Source organism: Dermochelys coriacea, chromosome 4 (genome assembly GCF_009764565.3).
Source record: "Dermochelys coriacea isolate rDerCor1 chromosome 4, rDerCor1.pri.v4, whole genome shotgun sequence".
NCBI lineage: Eukaryota > Metazoa > Chordata > Testudines > Dermochelyidae > Dermochelys > Dermochelys coriacea.
Genome location: NC_050071.1, coordinates 104,966,447 through 104,975,289, shown reverse-complemented (window position 1 = coordinate 104,975,289; position 8,843 = coordinate 104,966,447). Strand labels below are relative to the sequence as shown.

At 37.8% G+C, this 8,843-nt stretch overlaps 1 long non-coding RNA gene across 1 annotated transcript in view; it reads right to left on the bottom strand.

Moving 5' to 3' along the window:
• Positions 1-913: 913 nt before the first annotated feature.
• LOC122459885 overlaps positions 914-8,843 on the bottom strand; it is a 30,450-nt gene continuing 22,520 nt past the window's right edge. Inside the window, exon 3 of the long non-coding RNA XR_006280843.1 lies at positions 914-1,212. This is a non-coding gene — a long non-coding RNA (uncharacterized LOC122459885). The remainder of the gene's footprint in view (positions 1,213-8,843) is intronic.

Sequence of the window (8,843 nt, the reverse complement as noted above, 5' to 3'; positions counted from 1 at the left end):
GGGACTGGACTAGTTGTCCTCTCGAGGTCCTATCCAGTCATGCAATTCTATGATTCTCTATATTTTAAAATATCATATAGGATTTAATAGATATTTAATATTTATTTCTGTTAAAGAATACTATAAATTGGTTTAAAAACTCTTTTTTGAAATATTAATCTACTCTATATGTCTCATATAAACTGAGCCTGTTACAACCTTTAAAATCCTCACTAAGTTATTAAAACATATGCTTAATGAAAAGACTTTTTATTGGTTTAAGTAATAAAATGCAATGTATTCAGTTTTAAATACCTTTCAGCATTTGAGTTCCAGCATCCCCTCAAGGGATATTAAAATATTGGTCCTTCTAGATGAGCATGCATCTTGTGGACTTTCTGCCTCAAGTTTTAATATAGAAGGAATAAAATACTTTCAGAAGGACTGTGTTTTAACAATCAAGCCAGTATGATGGGATAATGTGATTTTGGTAAGTACTTGATCTTTAAATATTCAGGTAAATAGGACTAATCCCCTGAGATGGGATATTAGATGGATGGGATCTGAGTTACCCAGGAAAGAATTTTCTGTAGTATCTGGCTGGTGAATCTTGCCCATATGCTCAGGGTTTAGCTGATCGCCATATTTGGGGTCGGGAAGGAATTTTCCTCCAGGGCAGATTGGAGAGGCCCTGGAGGTTTTTCGCCTTCCTCTGTAGCATGGGGCACGGGTCACTAGAGGGAGGCTTCTCTGCTCCTTGAAGTCTTTAAACCACGATTTGAGGACTTCAATAGCTCAGACATAGGTGAGGTTTTTCGTAGGAGTGGGAGGGTGAGATTCTGCGGCCTGCGCTGTGCGGGAGGTCGGACTAGATGATCAGAATGGTCCCTTTTGACCTTAGTATCTAGGAATCTATAATTCCTGAGAATCCAGTGTTATCATAATAGATAATATACCTTCGGCACACTGTGTTGTATCAATTATCCATGCAACCTGAAGAAATTCTTTAATTGCAGTTTCTTTTGATCATGGAAAAATGGATCCATCCACTGTGATTTTGTTATACTGAAAGAAGTCATGCAGAGGGATTTGGTGACACAAGACATTTCCATGCTAGGTGCCGGGATGGCTTCTGTGAGTTATATTTACAAGCACCCATAAAAACAGGCATAGTTTATTCAGTACAGCTATAGACATGTATTGAGTATATTTAGACTAAGCAGTTAATAGAACCTGGAATAGAGAGAATATATACATGTCAATGTTATTTCATACAAACATAGCTGAATGGAAAATATGTTTAGATTTCAAGCTTCCATTTTTAGTATGGCATCAAAAAGAGACCACAAGATAACAATCAAATTATATCCACCAGAAATTGTCATGAGATCAGGTTAAATTTCTAGCATTCCTCTTCATTTACAGATATTATCACTAGAATGGTTTCACGTTCTGTCACTTTCAGTTCTCATTACAGTCATTGTCACTGAAATGTAAAACCAGAATTTCAATGCCCTAATCTGCAAAATCTGGTTGCAAACTGCACCACCCTGACCTTTTTATATGCTGCTGTTTGATTTTCTAAGCATTCTTATTCTTCCTCATTTTCTGTATAAGTAATATGCAATGGAAAAGTAGAAAGAGAGTATTAAAATTTCAATAGTGATTTCTGGTGTCCTTAGTGATTCAAGAAAGCATCCCTCTTTAAACATGTGCTGAGCTTTAAACATGTGCTTTAAGCCTCATTAAAGTCAATGGGCATCACACATGTGTTTAAGTGCTTTCCATAGTGAAAGTGCTTCACTTGGGTCTGGGGGTGGTAGCATAGAAGGGAAAGTAAGCTATAGTGGCCTTCTATTTCCTCCCTATCTACCTGCAGGTGAGTAGGAAGGGACAGGGAAATGGTGGAACCTTGACTCCAGCCAGAGCAACTACAGGAGTGTATGTACTGTTTTTGTATAGCACTAACAGTGTATGTTATCCCCTACTGGGGGAGGGAGGTATGGGTCTAATCCAGGGACACCACAACTGTCGAGTACCCCATAAAAAGGGCTTTTGGCAGTTATATTATATACATTTCCCAGACCTGAAGAAGAGCTCTCTGTGGCTCAAAAAATTGTTTGTCTCACCAATAGAAGTTGGTCCAATAAAACATATTACCTCACCCACCCTGTCACTCTCATACTAACATACACTTATGCAAAATTCACTGCAGGAGAGAACACTTTTTTTGTCATTGAGTTTTTGGATGCATAAGCTTTTTGGCACAAAACTTCTATTTTAACGATGCCCAGGCATAACCACAAACTGAAAAATAAATAACACTCTCCTCTAAAGAGATTCACCTGTCTTAAAAATCAAGGCAAAGTATTTTTCTTACATATATTTTTGATGTTACTTAACCAAGATGTTGTAATTAGGTTAAATGATTAAATAAGCAGTACCTTTGGGGAAGAGTAAGAATTGAAGACGTATGGTTCTGCTCCGTTGGACACATGAACAAACATTCAGTTTCATTACAGATTGCAACTAACAAAGAAGGTCAAGCTTTATAAAACTATCAAAGTCAAGATTATCTAACATGAAGTCAGCAGAGTTCTTGTATCAGCAACTAGATTATTTTCCCATAGAATGTGCCTATCTATATTCAAATGCACATTTTTTTTAATACGAAAAGGGGAAAGAATCAAGATTACATAAGATTAGTAAATATTAGATCCCACTTGGATTGCATTTTGAAATAACAGGGAACAAATTACAGTAAAATAATTTCAAAACTGATTTATTTGGTAGAAATATACCAGACATAGATTCAGAGAATTGATCAACTAATCCAGGTTATTCATGAAGGGCCATATTGAGGTCTGGTATAAACAGGTACAATTCCATTCCATTTGAGAAAGTTGTTCCTTCCATCTGTTTATAAAGGGTCTGAATATCACCTGAGAGAAATCATATCAGGTTAGGGACAGATTTTCCCTAGTTTATTCAAGGACTCGTAGTATTCACAGATTTGTCTTTCTGACCTGGCTTCTGGATTGGAAAGGACTTTCAGCTTCTGTAGTGGATGTGTGCAATTAGAGCCTGATCCAAAGGCCATTGAAATCAACAACCCTTACTGCTTTTACAAAAGTTGTCATAACAAATAAAACAAACTGAGCTGTACACAAAGAGGATTTATTAGACATTTTTTATACTGTTAAGAACAAAACAGTTTTCAGAATCTGTAGGCATTGTGGCAGAGTGAGCGACTAACGATCAGTGATAATGACAACATATTTATTACTCATCTTTATTTTTACCTCTGATTTAATTTTAGTCCATATGTACAAAACCCAAATGTAGTTATTTTCACATCAAACTCAAAGTTTTCCTACACCGTGGACACCAGGGACATCAAATTAAGGTCAGTTTAACATACTCTCCACAATGCCTTTAAGGTTTTTACCATTGTACTTTTCCAATTGTGCTCAAAAGAATAAACTGCCATAGAAACCCTTAGGCTTACTTCACGTAAACATGTTGGGTCAAGGATTTGAATTGACTTAAATCTCAAATCACAGCTTGCTACTCTTAAGAGAGGCCACGGGAGTCGGGAACATTTTTTTTTCTCTCTCAGTACAATAATGAAATGCCAAAAATGAACTAGCTATTTAAGTCCCTTTTCTCCAGTCTGATCTCATGGGAAAGAATTATGGCAGCTGGGAGAGCTGTGTGTCACCAAATCATCCATCATTCCTGTTCTGTATTACAGATGGAGGCTCTGAGTGTCATACAGTGGTTGAGGCATTTTCCTAGCCTATTCAGTAACTGGATTAACACAAACTGTGTAGCACCAAGGCATTTTTTCTTAAGGTACTTTGCAGATGATCTTGTCAAAAAGAAAACTGTTGGAAAAAAAAAAGGAGTCCCTGTTTCTTCTCTGAAATGTAGAGAAGTACTCCCTGCTGGCTTGAAAGCAAGCCTCTGGAATCAATCAGGTCAAATCATGGGTCTGGAGCATACATTACTACTGTACATCCTGGATTTAGGTAAACCTTAGCTCATATAACTGTTGAAGAATATTGACTTGTAGGCTCAAAGTGTGATGGGAGGTTCTTTTAGTAAAACATTAAATGCAAAGAACAATTATGTGACATGCTATAAGATGACAAAAATCAGAACTTCCAGTTTTTCTGTTATTTCTAAGCACAATACTTTAAGTTGATTTAAAAAGAAATGTGTGTCATATTCTTAGGTCCCTACCCAATTGTTATGCTGTCAAATTTCCTTTGGATTGACTGAAGTTTTCATGAGTGTTTCTGTAGTTCTTAAAACCCAAAGCTCTTGGTAACTATTACTCTTGGTGAGGTGGTGGCAGGAAATAAATCAATGGAGACATGGCCATCCAACCAATAGGTAGCTGGCACAAACAGTACAATACAAGAGTATTTCCTCTTAAAGCTGTACTTTATTTTAGTCTCAAGCACTTACACACATCTGCAACAGGTTAGTAAAACACCCCAAAAATCAATAATTACCGACATCAAAAGCAGTCTTTGAATGGTACAGTCCTTCCGATAGACCAGTCCTTCAGCTGTCATTGGGAACCCTAAACTGTGTTTCTGAAGAGTCCACCTTCCCTATACTTTCTCTCCTTGTTTATTTGGGTTAGTGAAGTGGTTCTCAACTCTGGTCTACCGCTTGTTCAGGGAAAGCCCCTGGCACTCCGGGCCAGTTTATTTACCTACTGCATCCACAGGTTCGGCCGATCACGGTTCGCCACTCCAGGCCAACAGGTTGCAGAAAGCGGCATGGGCAGAGGGATGTGCTGGCCCCCCTTCCCTACATTTGTTGTGTCTAAGGTGTCACAAGTAGTCCTGTTCTTTTTGTTTCTAGTGAGTTACTAGTCAGCTTCACTTTCAAATTTGGCACATATAATGGTTTAGTTAGAATTGGGAAGAAATGTTTTACCATATACAGAGAACATAATTGACCCAACTGTGATACCAGTTCTGTTTCTAGTTTATCATCCCAGCCTGACAAAACATATCTGAAATCTTTCCTTTAAATAGCTTCCTAAGTAAAAAAGTCTAGTCCTTTGTCTCTCCTTGATCCTCTGAAAGTCTTATGTGTCTCCTCTTGTTTTGCATTTAAACTGAGATATTTTCATTAAATAACTCTCAAGAGGACTGAGATTATAAGGCAATAGTCTTTCAAATAGTTTATTCTGGAGTGCATATTGCTATTATTCAGTGCAGATATGAAATCTGTATTTCATAAATGTGTGTTTCTATGAGATCTGCTCAGAAGATGAATATCATGGTCATTGTTCCTGACACCACTGAATTATAAATAAAGTGAAGCCTAAATTGTTTATTTGCTGTGGAACAGCTGTATGAAAATCTCAGTTATTGATGGCATAGTAATTGCTTCAGAGAGGATATCCTTCAAATTATCGTGCATTCAATTTGAGATAGGTACTCTTAAATCAGATAATCAGTTAAAATGGACATAAATCAATTCCCCCAAACTAGATATACAATAGTAAAACAAGTACATGCACTCTTAATTGAGACACCAAATCAGAGAGTGGGGGAATTATTCAGGTGTTAAGTGAGATTATACAGCAGATTAAGTTCTAACTAATTAGTACTGTATGAATGAGACTAGGTATAAAATAACCTGAACAATACCCAGCTTTCTGTTCAGCCTGCTTGCTCTTGCTTATTATGGTTTCCAGGAAAACCATTCTTCCTCAATGTCAAAAGATCAAGATCATTATAACAGAGATTCTGATGAATGTGAGGGAGACATGGTACTACTCTATGGTCTGTCCAGTTTGACCAATCTATTTTTGTCATTAAATTTTACTCCATTGCTGCCATGCTCTCCTTGTGACTATCTACATGGTTGCTTAAATTGAATTTTGGAGAGGCATTCCTGTCTTATACAGACAAGTCTCAAAGATTTTTCCTTTCTCGGTTGCATGCTCAATGAGTTTTAACATCAGAATAAAGAATATGAATGATGGTTGTGTAGTTAGAAAGGAAAGCAAATCCCTTTTGAGAAAAGTTAACAACAGAAAAACGTAGTCCAAAGGATACTAATACAAAAGTGATTGCTTATTCATTCTTATTAGATATTAAATCCACAATCCTAGAAAGACTTCAATGGGGCTGCTCACAGAGTATAAGGGAATATATTTGCATAAATGGACAACGAGGAGGAGTTTAAGTATATTAGGAATAAAAGGAAATCTCATCAAAAGTATACGTCAATTATTGGATGGTGTGACAAGATATACCTGTCCCACATAGCACAGGAAGAGGATAATCCTATACTTTGGGCTGAAGAAGCCATGTCCCCTCGCCTGTGCTGGGTATGCTCCAACTGGAACCACAGTATAAGTGGGAGCAGCTCAGCTTAGTCTGGGCTCACTGTGGAGAAGAGACAGCATACGCTGCAGGCTTCTGTTTGGAAGGTGTCAGAGCCCCAGTTCTCAGAGGCCAGGCACCCCAAGACCCAGGCAAATACCAAGCTGCCAATGGAACCCCATGAGAGGAAGGAGTCATTGGGACCTTTGCCTGTCAATTATCCTGGAGAACCAGAGATCCCGCCGTCTACGGAGCAGGAAGACAGTGTAGGAAGTAGCCCAGGGAACCAGACATTGATCTGGGAAAAGAGTCAGCATATTTCAGAGGGATCCCTGCTGACCGACTGTGAATACACTCACTTCTGATAGGGCCCTGGGCTGGGACCTAGTGGTGTAGGTAAGGCTTGTGGCTCCATTGACTCCAGCTCTTAGGCCATACTGTCCTGAATCCGAGGACAGTCCTATTATCTCTGACCATTTGGCTTTTCCTCAGTGAGAAGAAAATCAGTTATTTGCATTTGACTGTGGGCTACAGAACCCAAATTGGCAATGGGGTATACCTGACCCATGACAGATGGAGATAGTAAAATTTTTGATAATAATGATGGAACAAAGGCAGAAGTGTTCAATAGATGTTTGTGTTATGTATTTGGGAATAACGCCAAATTATTTAATTTTAACACATGAGGATGAAGAAGTACTTTCCAGTCCATTGGTAACTGAGGACTGGAAATATGATCTACTAGGGATAAAGATTTTTAAAACAGCAACCTCATAAAACATACTAAAAAGTCCTAAATAGTTTCCTGACAAAAGTTCTGCTCTGCTGATATGTTTTAATACCAGGGAAACTCCAGAAGGCAAGTGGGATAACCTGAGTAACAATAAACCAGTTAGCCTGACATCCATTCCAAACAAAATAATGGAAAAGTTGATAGAGGATTCAATTCCTACAGAACTAGAGGATAGAGATATAACTAACACCAGTGAACATGATGTTATGGAAAATAGATCTCATCAAACACCCTGATTTCATTCTTTGATGAGATTATCCTGTTTGGCTGAGAAAGATAACTATGTAATTCAATGCATCCGATGAAGTGAGCTGTAGCTCACGAAAGCTTATGCTCTAATAAATGTGTTAGTCTCTAAGGTGCCACAAGTACTCCTTTTCTTTTTGCGAATACAGACTAACACGGCTGCTACTCTGAAATATGTAATTCAATAGACGTTGTAAGGAATCTGACACATTACCACCCAACTTTCTGGTAAAGAAATTAGCAGTACAGTATCAATAAAGATCTCAAAAAGCAGTCATCAATGGGGAAATCAACCTTGAATGGAGGTTTTTCTAATGGGGTTCTGCAGGGATCAGTCCTCTTCAACTGTTTCATCAATTTCGTATTTATCAATGATCTGCTCATAAAATTTGTGGGTGACACAAAGATTGGCAGAATGGTACATTTAGGCATTTAGGTACAAGAATGCAGGCCATACCTACAGAATGGGGGATTGTATCCTGGAAAGCTGTAAAAAGAAAAGGAGTACTTGTGGCACCTTAGAGACTAACAAATTTATTTGAGCATAAGCTTTCGTGATCAGTCCTTTTGGTATGATATCCATCTGTTTGCATTTGGAGAGGAAGATAATGTCTGTCTGTATCTGTATGAGTTTTTTCATGAAGTTGACAGATTACTCTGAAAATGATTTTAGGGTCAGAGTGGAGATGCAATTCACCAAGAATGCTCAATGTGATGCTGTGGCAAAAGAAGCCAATGTAATTGTTGGCTGTATAAACAGGGGAGTAGGGGGGAAGAGGAGGAAGATGATTTTACCTTGGTATATGACATATAAAGATAAATTCTGTAATACTGTGTAAAGTTCTGGTGGGTGCAGAAAAGAACCACAAAAATGATTCAAGGGTTGGAGAAAGTGCCTTACACTGAGATATTTGAGAGCTCAATCTGTTTTATCAGAAAAAGAATAAAAGGTAACTTGAATTCAATGTATAAGTACCTTCATAGGGAGAAAATATTGGTTATTAAAGGGCTTCTTAATATAGCAGAAAAAGGCAGAACAAGAACCAAGGGCTGGAATGTAAAGCCAAGCAAATTCAAATTAGAAATAAGACCCAACTTTTTAAAATAACATTACTAACCATTGAAACAAAACTACCAAAGTAAGTGGTAGATTCTCCATCTCTTGATGTCTTCAGATTGAGACTGGCCATCTTTCTGGAAGATATGCTTTAGCCAAATACAAGTTATTGGGCTCAGTACGGGGATAAATGGGTGAAACAATGTCCTGGGATATGTGGGAGGTCAGAATGGATGATGTAATGCTCCCTTTTGATCTTAAGCTCTGTGTCTAAATCTCTGCAGCATCAGTACCTGAAGCATATGTGTATCTTTACTCACATGAGTGAAGATATATACGTTTAAATGTTTGCAGAATGGGGGCCTGAATTTTTAATCAGAGCTTCATTAAAACACTTATTTTTCAATAGTTT